The sequence below is a fragment of the Oryzias melastigma genome, linkage group LG6 (genome assembly GCF_002922805.2).
Source record: "Oryzias melastigma strain HK-1 linkage group LG6, ASM292280v2, whole genome shotgun sequence".
NCBI classification, from domain to species: Eukaryota; Metazoa; Chordata; class Actinopteri; order Beloniformes; family Adrianichthyidae; genus Oryzias; species Oryzias melastigma.
The window spans coordinates 11,810,911-11,825,987 of record NC_050517.1 but is presented as its reverse complement, the minus strand read 5'-3'; positions in this window follow the sequence as shown (position 1 = coordinate 11,825,987).

Here is a 15,077-nt window from a genome sequence, read left to right as displayed (position 1 = left end):
AAAACCCAGAATTATATTTCTAATGAGCTACTGCCCCTATGTATAAAATAAGTCTTAAAATACAACAAACGCTTTTCAATTATGACTAAAAACTGAAACAAAAAGGTAACAGGGAACAAATTTCTGAGGAAAAAAAATATGGTTGGAAAGGGACTTAAAGACCCACTCCAATAAAAATTGTGTTTTTAACATGTTCTAATGATGGAGGACGTATATTTTTTAAATATAGATTAAAACTGCATACTTCTTTATTCAACTTGCTGTGAATCAGGAGCAGAGGAAAACATGCAGTTGTAAAAAGCTTGTAGATGTTACAAAATATTTATGATCGGCGAACCATGATGAATGAATGGAGAGAGCGTAAACAAAGGGATGATGGGAAATGAGAGCAGGCTTACTCCATACCAACGGTTTCACCTACAAAATTTCTAATGAACTCCTGCCGCTCTGCAGAAACTGTCCTAGAAAACAACAGTTTTTAGAAACTTTTGTCCTTAAAACGAATATTCATAATTAAAACACTACTGGGAACGTGTTTAGATCAAAAGATGATCGGAGTGGAACTTTAAATCAAAGTGCTGTCCTATCGTTTGGGGGGGCATAGAGATATAAAAGGAGATTGCTGTATTTTGAGACATCACAAAGGCGGATTATTCTGAAGGAAAACAATCGGTACATAAAACTCACAGTTTCATCCTGTGTGAGACTTTCCTACAGTGGGTATCCTTCACACTGTGTGGTCTGGAACCCTATTTAGAACTAGTGGGCGACCACTGTACAATTAAGTCAGCCATGTTTCACAGCAGCACCAGAAAGTTAAATTCCTGTTGACAGAGCAGACCTTCTCATGTTTACTGCTCCCATTCTGCCGTCTGTGCCATCACACTAAACCCGGCTTATGGTTGATTCAATTACGCAGAGAACAGGATGCATTCTTAAAGCCTCATAAGATACTACTGCATTAGCAGAGGACACTTTGTTCCCCTGAATATTAGAACTAATGAAAAGTAGTTTTGTTTCTGGGCTAGAGACAGTTGACATAAGTATTTGAGTGGGATTATAGTTATTTCTCTGTAAACATCTTACAATACATTGATTTGTAGTTATCCTCACTTGATTTCTAATGTTTATTTCAAGACCTCTCCTTAAAAAAAATACTATATTTCATAAAAGGACAAAAAATGTTCTTATTTTAAAAAAGATTCATTGCAAATGTAAAAAAAACACATTTATTTTTCATTCTTTTCAACAAAATTCAATGGAGCCGACTTACTTCCAGCTACTGTGATCAGCATATTAAGTGATTTTGCGCAGTGAGTTTTCAGGAAACCCCCAGTTTTTTGGGCTATATGCAAATTTCACATTAAACTATGGCAAAAAAACTGGACCCAGTCATAGAACTTACGAGCAGGAAGACTTCCAGACAGACAAAAACAAAAGGAGGGCAGGCTGTCCTCGGGCCAAACTGACCACAAGAGCTTACAGGCAAAAAACAGGAATATCACTATGAAGGCTTGACTGTTTTAACAAACTAAAACTAGGAAAACCTGGACTAAAAGCGTGGAATAAAGCCAGCAATCTGATGGGGGTCAAATATGCAGATGTGATGGATTTAGTCAAACACCTTTTAAAAGAACTTCAAAATATTTGATCACATTTGGGCCCTGAAAGTACCTTTAGCTTTCAAAGTCTTAGCTGGACCTAATAGGTCATGTTTAACTTAATGGACAATATATTAACCCTATCTAGCCATTTGATAAACACATTTCTGAGACTCCATCTCATTAAAATAATCCAAACTTTCCTTAAAAACCCATTGTCTATAACATAATCCATAAATTCTGCCTTGCAGTTCATCATTGTTCCACTAGGGGCAGCTCATTCCAAAATGGCTGCCTCCATGAAATTTTAAAAACACTCATCTATTATTATACTTTTTGTTTTATCCAATGACTACTTACTATATAGAAAGAAAGGTAAATTTGCTGATAATTGATCATTTATAATTAACACTTATACCATCTCACCATGCTAAAATGTGTGCAACAAATTTAAGACAATGGGTATGTAAAGTGTTTTTTTTCCTGAGCACTTATGTTAAATGTTTGTATCTTAAACTAACATTTTCATGAGCAAAAACTTACTAAATCATCCAACATGTTACAACTGATACTATCTATATCTCATAAAACAAATTATATAGCTTTTTTGGTGTAAATTTCATTAAAGGGTTAAAATAAACATTTAAGTATATATATATTAATTGAATTTTCTGTTAATTCATTGATGCAATGGGCTTAAAAGGGTTAAATATCTCCTTGGTCAAGACAGATAATTTATAAATAATAATGACATTTCAGCGCGTCAGGGAGGGCTTTTGGCATAAAAACTGTCTGCCAAACCACCTGTGGGGACCCCTGACAGGAAAAGTCAAAGGTAAAAAACATACTTTGTTCGGTATGGGGAAGCTCAAGAAGACTTCAATAAACTCCAACACAACAACTTGAACGTGATACAACTAAAGCACTGTGATAATAAAACAGCTTAACATGAAATGGTGGCCCAGGAGAGAATTAATTCTTTAACACTAGAGACTCCTAAATAACAGTCTTTGACCCACCATAATTCTTCTAAAAGATTGATGAGAATTCATTAAGAGAATAGTTGTATATGGGATCTGCACCGACGGCAAAAAAACACAAAATCACCATTGAAACAGTCAAGTGGTTTGTTTATGACTGGAGGAAACAGAAAACTCCTGGACGTAAAAGCCAAACAAACACAAACTGAGATGCCCAAGTTAAAATGTTACTAACCGTCAAAGATGTTTTCAAGAGGTGTAAGTCAAAACCACGGGAGACTCCAGTCGTCCAGTACACCACTTTGTAAGGAATAGGTAGCCTTTAAAACAGTCTAATTTAGGGTTTAATCTAATCGATACAAAAAATAGTGTTGAATTGGCGTAAATAGTAATCGTACAGCTGAACAAATAGGTTAAAAATGAGCAGAAAAAGCTAGTTGCCTTCTGGGGAGAAGCATGTTCAGACACATGAATCCTGGCCGAGTCATTTCTCAGAGTTTCCCCTTTCTCATATCGCAGCATGTGAGATCAGCTGATAGTTCCAACTGCTCTGTTATCTAAAACCGACCTCTTTGGTTTAATGGACTGAATACTGCAGGACAACTTTTTTTTATTTGAAGGCAAAACTCTTTATATATATATTTCCAGCATATTAAAAAGTTTAAATGCATTTCCAATCTTTGCTTCAAAATTGGATGTGTCATGGATGACTGGTGGTCACTGCCTACACTGGCTTCGTCCTCCGTTCTGTGGCCAGAGCAATGAGCACTATCCATTACATGGTTGGTGACGTGTGTGGTCCGTGGACATGACATTTCCATGTTGTCCAAAGCAAATATCGAGCCAAAGCTGCAATTCGCATGAATCAAATCTGTAAAAACACAAATCTCCTAAATGTTTCTACTGTTTTTTTTTTTTCGCAATGTGTGAATATTAGTGTCTGTGTCTGCTTGTTTTTGGTATACTTTGTCCTTATGCAATTTTGCCAATAAAATTGATTTGTATGAAAATGCAACAATGAAGTTACTGTCCTGTTTAAATAATTGAGAAGACAACAGAAAAATAAAGCTTGTCACGACAATCTTCATCAAAGTCGCTGGCAAACGCTACTCCTGGGACATAGCGGCTTTGCTCTCAAATGTGGTATCCAGAACGTCAGCGAGACTCGTTGTATTCCTTCTTCCATCCCACAGACAGACCAGGAGACAGTTACAGTAGTTCCTCCAGGCTACATTTTCCACAGAAAAACAGCCTCGTTACAAAGTGCAATGACATCACTCTGGAATCTGTGAAATGCCAGATAGTCTGAGTTTAGCTACAAAAATCGCCAATGAGCACAAACAAGTTTATCGGTCTTCTGTAGGCGGGACGGTAATGCGCCGGCACTTGTGGAAAACAAAGCATCCGTGCTGACCACGACCCTCCATTTCTGTCGCTCCGACTGGGAGACGGGGTCTGGGGTTGGAACCCACAAGACTCAAACAGAAATCACTGTTGCCTTAATGAGACACACTGACCAATTCAAAGCAACCTTCGGATTGGATTTCTGGGAGGGGAGGTGTAGTTTTTCTTTTTCCCCATTATTGTTGTGTTTTGTCTTTGATATCACTTGGCCTTTAAAGCTCTTTGCCAAAAACTCAACATTTAGTTGAGATATCTTCCCTTTTTTGTTCATATGAGGGTATCATTTGCTGGTTTATCCACCAGGTGAACAACATGCATGAAATAGTTCTTCTCTGACAAAAATTCCTAAAGCCCTGAAATCCCACTAAAGATGCTTTTCTTCCCAGACAAAGTAACTGGATCCTCTGTTTAATGGCTTGCTGTAGCCGAGGATTGAATGAACGGTTTCATTCCGCTGGGCTGTAACCAATTGTCCCAGTGACCACAACAAAGAACAAAAAAAAAAAAAAAGAGGGAGGTTGAGGGGAAACAGAATAACCCTGAGCTCAATGTGAAGGGGGGAATCTTTAGATCAGCGACTTAGGGTGCCAGTGTGTCTTCGGGCTTAACTAACATTTAATTCCAACCTATTCTGAACTGTAACATCTGCTTCCTTCCCAACACAACCAGCTACAGCCTCTCTGATATGAAATCATTGCACAAATACAAACAGGATGCTTTAACTTTGAACCACTGTGGCTTCTCCAATTGCCACACTCATCCAGAGCAATAAAAAGAAAGCTTGATCTACTTAATTCCTCCAGACACACGAGGAAACCAAAGAAGACATGACACGGGTGACTATGGGGACAACAGATGAAAGAAAAATGGAGACAGGCTCCTTTTATAGAGTGGCGTAACGTTGACAGGCTAGCTCTACAGGGGTTTGTCTTCAGAAGATAACCATGAACCAAACCTGCCAAGTGGAATCGGAAAAGACAAAAAAGAAACATTTTGATGGATTTCCTGTGTGCGGTTACAGAAAACTCATTGACAGTTGTGTGGCCACACAGATTCCCCTCACGCCGTTTATGGCAGACTGAAAAGGCCGCCCACTTATGAATGTCACCGATGAGTTGTCCACTGTGATTCCTGGAACCCTAATTAACAACACAGACGTGCGCAGTATAGAGCTGACAGACACGATGATGTCAAATTAAAACCAGGCAAACACATTGTTGCGATAACATTTTACAAACGCTCCTTTTTAAGTTTTTTATGGTTAATCCCCGTTGGATGATGGATGAACAACTTGGTAATTGATTCCCTGAATCTCTGTGCCTGGAAAGATGCAAAATTTAGAGGCTTGAGAATTTTACCATGTTTTGCAGAGGCGAACTAATCTTTAACTGGAAACAGGATTTGGTTAAAACTAGGCCTTACGTGTATTCTCTTTATTCCTTATACATATTTAAAATACTTGCTGATATTTAGATCCATAGCCAAATTAACCAATTCAGATTTTCTTAAGAGAACTTCCCACTACAATTTTTATGCACATTTGTTTTGATGCGACGTTCTCGTCGGGCATGTTTCACACTGAACACAGGTTTTTGAACAGGTTTTTACCGTAAGGTGTGCACACTGAACTGGCACTACCCGATAATACCGCAGGTACTGGTTGAGGCTTTGGGCAAAATGTCGAAGCGGTGCAAATCTCACACATCTAAATGAAAAACTCGATGTCATAAAAATCTGTCTGGGCACAAGCCTAAATTTTTCATTTTCTTTCCATGACCAATTTTCCAATGATTGGGACTTCTGTCAATTGAAAAAGATGCCATCCATATGTCACTACCCAATCCGAGTCCATGATTGGTCAACGTTCAACGGCTTTAACTTGTGTGTGTGCTAAATAAACACGTTTTTTGATAGAGCCCAAAAAATGTCTTAAAAGTTTTAAACACAGAAGACCAAAACAAGCACCTACAGAGGCTGCCCATGGCTACCCGAGGAGGCGTTTTCAGTCTGCCTAGAAAAAGAAAAAACTTTTTATACAGGCTTTGCGCCAATATGTAATCCTTAGAATGTAAAATCTTCAAGTTTTGTTGTTAAATGATCCAAAACAACTGTGATTTTTTTCATGCTTTTTATGTTTCTTACTGCTGAACTAAAAAAGAAGGTTGACCAAAAAAAGGGTGAAGGGTTGTTGATTCTGATCTCCTGTTCTACACTGGAAAAAAGAGAATTTATCAGACCAATTAACAGAAGTGCTCTCCTTTTTACATTTATAGTTTACTCATCTTAAAAATGTAATTCGAAAAAACTAATATTTTTAAATGTAACATATTACAGAGCTTTTGTTAATTTATCTAATGTTTCAATTTATAGAGTAAGTAAAGCTATAAATGATGGTGATTTGATACATAAAATTTTTATTTTCATACATCCAGCAAAGACATTCATGGAGCAACAAAAATTATATTAAAAAGTAAGAATCTTGATTTGTGAATCAGATTGGATCCCCACCTAAGTAACGCTAACGCTAACCCACCACTGTTACCTATTGTGTTACAGTGTATCTCTATTTCTTCAGCAATACTCTATCTAAAAAAATCACCCATCTTCTGCTTCTGTTGTGGTGAGGGGACAGATCCCAGAGCAGAGTCAGGTGAGATGGAAACAGCAGTGAAGTTTTATTAGCCTCACAAACACAAAAAGGAATAGCAGAAGCACACTGGTAGCAGAAGCAGGGAGCTAGGCCGACGAAAAGCTTTTACTAGGAACCAGGAGGGAAATAACCTAAATAACCTGGCAGGTTGGAGGAGCCTGGGAGAGGCGTTTATAGGTGCATCATTAAAGATGGGAAGCAGGTGTGCAAGGCCACCAGGTAGTGAAAGCCACACCTCCTGCCCCACGCCACCCTGTAGAAGCACAAACAAAGAAATACAAAAGCACAAAGCAAAAACACCCAAAAATAACACTGAACCACAACAACTTCAAATATGAAGTGTTCCTGCTTTTCCTCAACTGTCTTAAAAGTTGTCATTGTTGCTATTATTTTAGTCTCCCTGTATTTTTTACATTGCCCATGTATTGGCTTCATGGTAATAAGTGGATGTGATGTGCGATCACTTGGAAGGCTCTATGAAGGTTTCATCAGAGTACTGATCTTCAGTGCATAAGAAGTTTTGAAAATGTTACCTCATTTTACATTCCTTCATGGATGGAATCTGTTAGTGCGCGGCGTAGTGTTTTATTCACACAGACAGACTCCACATATCAAACCAATGACTAAAAAAGATAGAGGGTGAGGTCATATGACTATGACGCCATTTATCCAGTTTTTTAGCTACCCGGGTGACTCGCTGACTTTAAGTGATCCACTGATTTAAGAACAGCTTTTTTTTGTTTCAAACTTTTTGGATGGGACGGATCTTTTCTAAGATGGATACATTGGCAGAGCAAGCAGGCTGTTGTTAGGTTATCCTACTCATTGAAGCAATTGTAAAGCCTAGGATTTGATGGTCAATAAAAAAAATGCTATTTCTGGTATCTAAGAGTAAATGAACTGATGGGTTACATGAGAAGTCTTATATTAGGTTAGAAGATTTTTAAATTTAAGCTGTGAATTGCAGTGATGGGAACCTTTTATGAGCTCAAATTAGCTTGTGATATCCCCTTGAATCACATCTGTTTCTTTCACTTTGATAACCAAAACCCGAGTTTGTTGTTCAAACAATTTTATCTTCACAACTTAATAAGTTCATGTATCTACCAAAATTAGACACATTGTGCAGCTAAGTTTGTTTTTTAATGTTGTCTCTGTCATGTTTTGAGTTTTCCCGTCTGTCCCTTCAGGTTCATGTTAATAATCATCTACAGTTGTTTTTATTCAGTGTCTGTTTTACAGTTTGTAATTGTTAGGTCATCTGCTCTGCTTTGACAGCATTTTCTTTCTCAGTGTCTTTATCGTGTTTGTGTTTAATTTTTAGTGTGTATGTGTGTTTTTGGGCTTCTGTCTTCAAAATGCTTGTATTCACGTGTCACTACACACATTTTTAAGACCCCTTTTGAGCTCAAAATACAAAAAGAGCATCCATTGAACGCAGATTCAGAGCTAAACCTATAAAACTCCGACCAATCAGGGGCTCGAATTTGGTAGTGACGATTGGATGACGTCCACGTTAAGCTAAGTGTTTATCAAATAAGGTTAATTAATAATTGCGGTTTGTATCCGGCAAAATTTACATGATACTAAGTCATTGCATCAGAATAGAGCTGCGAAACAAAAAGCCTGGAGAAAGATTTGTGAAATGTGCACTACTTCAACACTGTGCACCAAGTCTCTTCCAACTATCGGTGGTGGACATGCTCTAGTATTGGGCAGCCAAGGAGAGCGAACTTAGCATCAGGTATTAAGAGTTCTCAGTGAGAAACCAGTTCAATCAAGGTTTTCTCTCTTTAAAAAAATGTAAAGAAAACCAAAATATACAAGACGACTTTTTCGACTAATGACACAAATTCTGTTTTTGGGGCAGCTAAAACTGCTAGATGAGTATATGTCTTTTCCCATATCATTCTTTATGATGAGGCAGAAAATGATAATGTGGCCAAAGCTTTATCTGTCTGCCTTTAAGGCAACTGCGGACAGAAAATTCCCAAACTTGTGAAGGATGTAGGTTTGCTATGTTGTAGCAAGCTTGTAGACCACTGACCTTAAAAAGTGAAAATGTTTATGTATATTTTTTTCTACAATCATACTGGGAGTGGGCACAGCACACATTTATACAATTGCAAATGTACAATAAAGCGTAAAATACATGAGATGTAGGTGTGTCGTATGCATTTTTCTTTTTTTTTTTTAACTCCCCACCCCCTACCCAAAAAAAAAAAAAAAAAAAGCAAAAGGTGGGGGAAGGGAGCTGCGAATGTTGATGTGATAAGTACAGGCCACCTGTGTGCCCCACACAGGTTTGCCTATTTCCCCCTATTTTGCCTTTAGTCACGAGGACAGTTGTGACTAATGCTTTGTTAATGACTGGAGTGTTACAGAGTGGTACAACAAAACCACCTATATGTCATAAGCGCCTGAAGGATACTTTTTGATACACTTACCACACGTACGTTCCATTTTTAAAAAGCCTCGACAGACCTGCAAGACACACCTGTGCTCTCCTTAAGACATGTGTCTAACCAGCTGCTCCTCTCTATGACCCTCCATGGGCCCAGACGACCTGCAGTGGTCAAGCCTTGTACGAGTGCGCATGACTGTTTACAAAACAATTGACACCATTGACTGTGCATGACAACTGGACTGAGTTAGTGTGACTTCAACCATAGAAATACCTTGCTTTTGGTTCCAATGGAATGAAATCAATTCAGTTGTCATTTGATATCACGATAAAGACATCGTCATGTTGGAACCAGAAATTGTCAGTAATATGATTGATTGTATCACTTTGTGACGTTTTGAGAGTTCCCAATTCATCGTTTTTTGACGTGTTGGCTGTTCCAATTAAATCGAATGCAGACCAGTCCTTGGGATGTCATCAGTACCCGACCCTCACCCTGACCGAGTACCCCAACCCTAACCTGGTCAGCAAACTGGGACTGTCTGAAAGCATACGCATGTGGTACCAGGCGTGCGGTAACGGTCCACCTCTGGTACGTCACGCATTTGGTACTGGGTTAGGGTTAGTACAGCCATGCGGTACGTGTCCTGGTACTGGACCAGTACTGGTTTGCAGCCTGGAGGTTGGGGAGTCCTGATTTAATCAAAAAACAACGAGTTGGGGACACCCAAAACATCAGTTTTTGATACGGAGGGGTCCTTACCCATGCGTCAGTATGTGACAACTTGGGAATGAGAATGTGTTGGCTTGTCTAAGTCCTTACCACTACCACTTAAAGCGAGCTCAGGAGAATCTATCCATCAAACGTTTCAATCCTTAGACTTGAGACCGCATACTTTTATTGAGACATCTGATTGGTCCGTTTATAACTTTAATAACTTGCATTCTAAGAAAAATATCCTGAAAAGAAAGGATTAAACATGATAAAAATCAGTAGTAAGAATGGTTATTCTGACACATACAATTACTAAGTAATAGATCTTTATTTCTCAGTATAAGTCTATGGGATTTTGGCTTCTTGGAACCATAGGTACTTCCTGTTTGGAACATGATGGGTCACTTAGTCCTGTTCTCATATACAGTCAGTGGTTGACACATTAAACAGAAACACTTAAACACTCAGATAAATGTGCTAACCATCATTTGCCTCTAATCTGAAGGATTAAACACAAAAATATGTATTCAGATGCACTGTTAAATAATGTAGTTTAGTCTTTAAAGGCACCAAAAGATCAGTTATGACATAACCTTGGAACAAATGTCTAAAATTCACAAAATACAGTTGCATAAAGCAAGAAGCCTGAGGAAATATACAGATACAACCTGAAAATGTTGACATTACCAATGCTCGATTATGTAAGAACTAAAATGCCACATTATTGTCTTGTACTTCATGAATGAAGATGTCTTTAAGGTCAGGACTATTTCGGGCAGCCACTGCACCATGGTTAAATGTGGTAAGTCTAGTTTCCCGTCTTTCCCTGTGATATTTATCCACCTTAGCACTTTGGACGTCACAGTGCTGCTTGCAACAACAGAAAGGCTGCACAATGAATTTTCATGAGTACCAGCCTGAATCTCTGCTCCCTGATGTGATTGATCTGCTGTGTACTCTGGCAACAGTTTGGAGTTCAGTAGCGGACTTAAACGCTTTAAGTTATGTATGGACACACTTTAATGCTCTGTATTTTTCTTTGGGTGGGGGTGAAATATCTTTATAGACTGTTTATCTCACAAATATTTAAATGAATTTTGATTTAGACAGAAGCAAATAAAAAAAGCTATTAACTTTTGCCCCTTTGGTTTAAGGGTCCCAACTGCTTTGACTATTAAGTTAACATCCGACTATTCTAGTTTTTTTTTTCTATTTTGTGAAACCCAATTCTTTGTTAGGCTGAAGTCAAAATAAAATTTGAAATGAGACGTGTACATTCAGAATTTTTAATTTTTCTTGATGCGTTTAGTACTTGAGTGTTTCTAATTGCCTGGTTAATATATAGTGGTGACAGTTGAGGAGTCATTGTCAAGTTCCCTGGCAGAGCAGTGTTGTGTAGTATGTGTCTGCCATCTGTTGGACTCTTCAGAAACATCAAGTGGCAAATAAAGGTTTCATTTCACATTGTGTTAGCAGATTGTATTGAAATAATTGTGTACATACACCAGGTGTCTAATTACAATGATGTATGTGAAATGTGAAAACATTTTGTAGCCATCTCACAAAACTCTTATTGTTCTGTTTTTGTGTTAACGTCGATGACCGACACTGGTTTGTGAAATAGAGGAAAAAAGCAAAAAAAAATCCCCAATTTTACTAAAAGAACTTTCTTATATCCTGTAACATGTGTTGCGGTGAAAACTGGAGTTGGACGCCAGGAAAAAGAGGGAGTGGGTGAGTGCAGGAGCCGGCCGAGCACGTGCCTCCTGAGGTCCTCTGGTCTCATTTAGGGCCCAGCCTCATCCCCGAGGCTAGACTTCCCATCCCATCAGCCCATACCCTGTCTTCTCTCAGCCAGACACCACCATGACCGCTTGCATGGAGAGTCCTGACCACCGTTGTGCCACAAAAGAGTACACAAACAAACAGTGCAGGCATACACCGGTTTGCCATAACGTCGACTCATCGAGCCCGCTCGGTTTAGTCACACCAGAGGCTTCCAGTGCAAGCAGTACTCTCTTGGCTTTGCTTGGAGGATCTGACAGAAGAGATTTGCTCATTTGTCCACACACATGCATGCTGTTTAGAGGACTGCTGCCCCAGTCTGTCTGACTGGGGAGCTTCAGAGCCAGTCATGCCTCGTCTGGGTAACGGCCTCCTACACACTGCAACAATCTGGCTTTTGCTGTTCCTATTTAGCTGTTTATGTCACTTCATTGTATTTACAGTGGAATTCCCTTTTTTAAACTCTTAAATTTTTAGTTTGTAGATTAAAAGACAACAAAATTATGTGCTACAAGAAAAGCACATATTTTTAAACATTTATATAAAGTTATCCATTCTTTTGCTTTGATTGTCTACATATTGGCCACAAAAATGTCTGTCTTTGACATCCATGAAAGTTACATATACAGAAAGTGAAGAAAAAAATAAAACATTTTCTGTCTTTTATTGGTACTTCTGACTTTTTTAAGATTTTACACACAGAAATGTATAAAATGTATCATGAAGAGTTATGAAGTTAACACTCAAAAAACCCCACTACATTTCTTTGCTCTTTTCATATGAACCACAGGGTTGACCTGCTGGCCTGCATTTCCTCTTAAGCGGAAATCCTTCTTCCAGTTGAGCCTTTAAATCCATCACAAAGGAGGATCTGAGCCACTGCTGTCTGTGCCCCTCCTCTATTGTCTTTGAAGTTTTTTGGTGGCTTCGCCATGCCTGTCAGCGCTATTGATATATGTGTGATGAAAAGAGGCCTTCTGCTACATTTCTTAATGTAATTAGTAAAAAAAGCGTATTGTCCGTACTATAATAGGCTCTTAAAACCCTTAATCTTTTTCAAATAACGACAGTACATAATCCCGAGAGCCTTTTATAGATTAATTCTGGTTATGTTTAATGATGTCAAAGTGATTCTGAGCACTATAGCACTATGTTAAAATGTTTCGTTAGGTGTTATTGTCAATATATTAACGCGGCTAATGTGTAGCTGTGTCAAACTGTTTTTTTATGTGTTACTAAAAAGCTTTGGAGTTAGTGACAGTAAAGTTTGTTTTAGTGTTATCAGTCTGATTCTTTACCTGTTGCAAACAGAGTTGAGATTTACAGGTATATTGAATATGCTAAGTCGGCTAGCATGTAGCGAGGCCAGACTATGTTTTATATGTGTTACCAACAAGGTCTGGAGTTAGCATGGTTACACTAACCTTTGTTTTAGCACTTCAGCCTGTTTAGTTGTGTTGCAAACAAGGTTAAGAGTTGTGATATAATTCTTTTAACATGTGGCTGGGACAAACTGTGGTTTTTTAAGTGTCACTAGGTTTGGAGTTACCGTATCTAAAAATTACCACCCTAATCCCTTACTACTACAAACTATATAGTGCTGGACTATATAATGCCCTGGATTTTAAAAGCGATTTGGACACCATGCTCACTACTTTTCCTTTGTTTTTCTAAACACCAGATATGATGTTGGGAGTTACAGGTTTTGTGAATATGCTAATTTGGCTAACATTTATTGGTCTGCATTTTTGCAAGTGTTACTGATAAGATTTGGAGTTTGCGTAGTCAAAGTTAACTTTGTTTTAGCACTTTAGTCTGTTTTTATGTATTTCAAGCATGGTTAGGAGTTGTGAATACACTAACACTTCTATGATATGACACTTCTTTGTAGTAGTTGTCGGACTGTGTTTTTTTTACGTGTCAATAAGTTTGGAGTTAACAACGTCACAGTAATTTTTTTTAAATCTTAATTTGTTTTTTGAAATTATTTGTACGTGCTAAAAAGCTTGGGAGTTATAAATATGCTAACTTAGCTAATTTGTAGCTGTGACAAACTGTTTTTTTAAGGTGTTACTAATCAGGTTTGAAGTTGGCGTAGTCACAGTGACAATAGTTTTAGCAGTATCAGTCTCTTTTTTAGGTGTTGCTAAGAAAGCTGGAAGTATTACAATATTCAGGTATTGTGACTATGCTAATTTAGCAAACGTGTTGCGATGTCTGACTGTGTTTTTAAACGTGTTACTGACATGGTTTGGAGTTAGCGTAGTCAGTTATCTTTGTCTTAGCGCTTCAGTCTGTTTTTTATGTATTTCAAACAAGGTTAAGAGTTGTTGTGAAAACGCTAATGTTGCTAACATGTAGCAGTGTTGGACTGTGTTTATTTACGTGTCACTGGCTTGGAGTTAAAAAACTCATAGTAATGTTTGTTTTAGCTGAATCCGTTTTTTTTTACGTCTTGCAAACAAACGTGGGAGGTGTAAATATGCTAACGCGACTAATGTGTAGCTGTGACAAACTTTTTTTACGTGTTACTGACAAAGTTTGGAGTTAGCGTAGTCACAGTAAGTTGTTTTAGCATTATTAGTCTGTTTTCTACCTGTTGCTAACAAAATTTGAAGTTACAGGTATTGTGAATGCGTTAATTTTGCTAACGTGTTTTTATACGTGTTATTAACAAGGTCTACAGCTAGCGTAGTTACAGTTACCTTTGTCTTAGTGCTTCAGTCTGTTTTGTATGTGTCGCAAACAAGTTTAGGAGTTATTAAGAACATAATAACGCTTCTAACATGTAGCGGTGACGGATTATTTATTTTTTTTAAGTCTCACTAGGTTTTGAGTTAACGCAGTCACTGTAATTTTTGTTTTAGCTGGATCTGTTTTTTTCACATGTTGCAAACAAGCTTGGAATTGTAAATATGTTAACGCAGCTAACATGTATAGTACTTGACTGTGTTTTTATAAATTACAAACAAGGTTGGGAGTAAGCGTAGCCACCATAACACTTGTTTTTTGAGTTATTTGTCTATTTTCTTATCAAGTTGCAAACAAGATTTGCAGGTATTGTGAATATGCTAACACAGCTAAGGTGTAGCATGTTACTCAAAAAGTTTAGAGTTCCTGTGGGTGCAGTTAACCCTCTCAGGGCCACATTAAGTTTTACCAACAAAAAAATGTGATATTTGGGGAAAATTATCATATAGGTTAGTAATAAGTAATTACATTTTAGCTGTTGCTAATCTGCAAAGCCTTCCCTGAGAGTGCTACTGAAGTCTGACTGACTGATTGGACTTATCTCTGACTCGTTTGTCTTACTTAATACTAGGGCTGGGAATCACTGGGTACCTCACGATACGATACGATACGCGATACATGGTTCACGATATCGATAATATCGCGATACTGCGATAATTGGTAAAAAATCCTCTCTAATAACTAGCATTATATAGAAGAACGTGTTTTTTTGTGAAAACTATATCCCCATCTATATTTTTTAGCTTAAACACAATCATAATAAACAACTTTTCTTATTTTGTGCAAC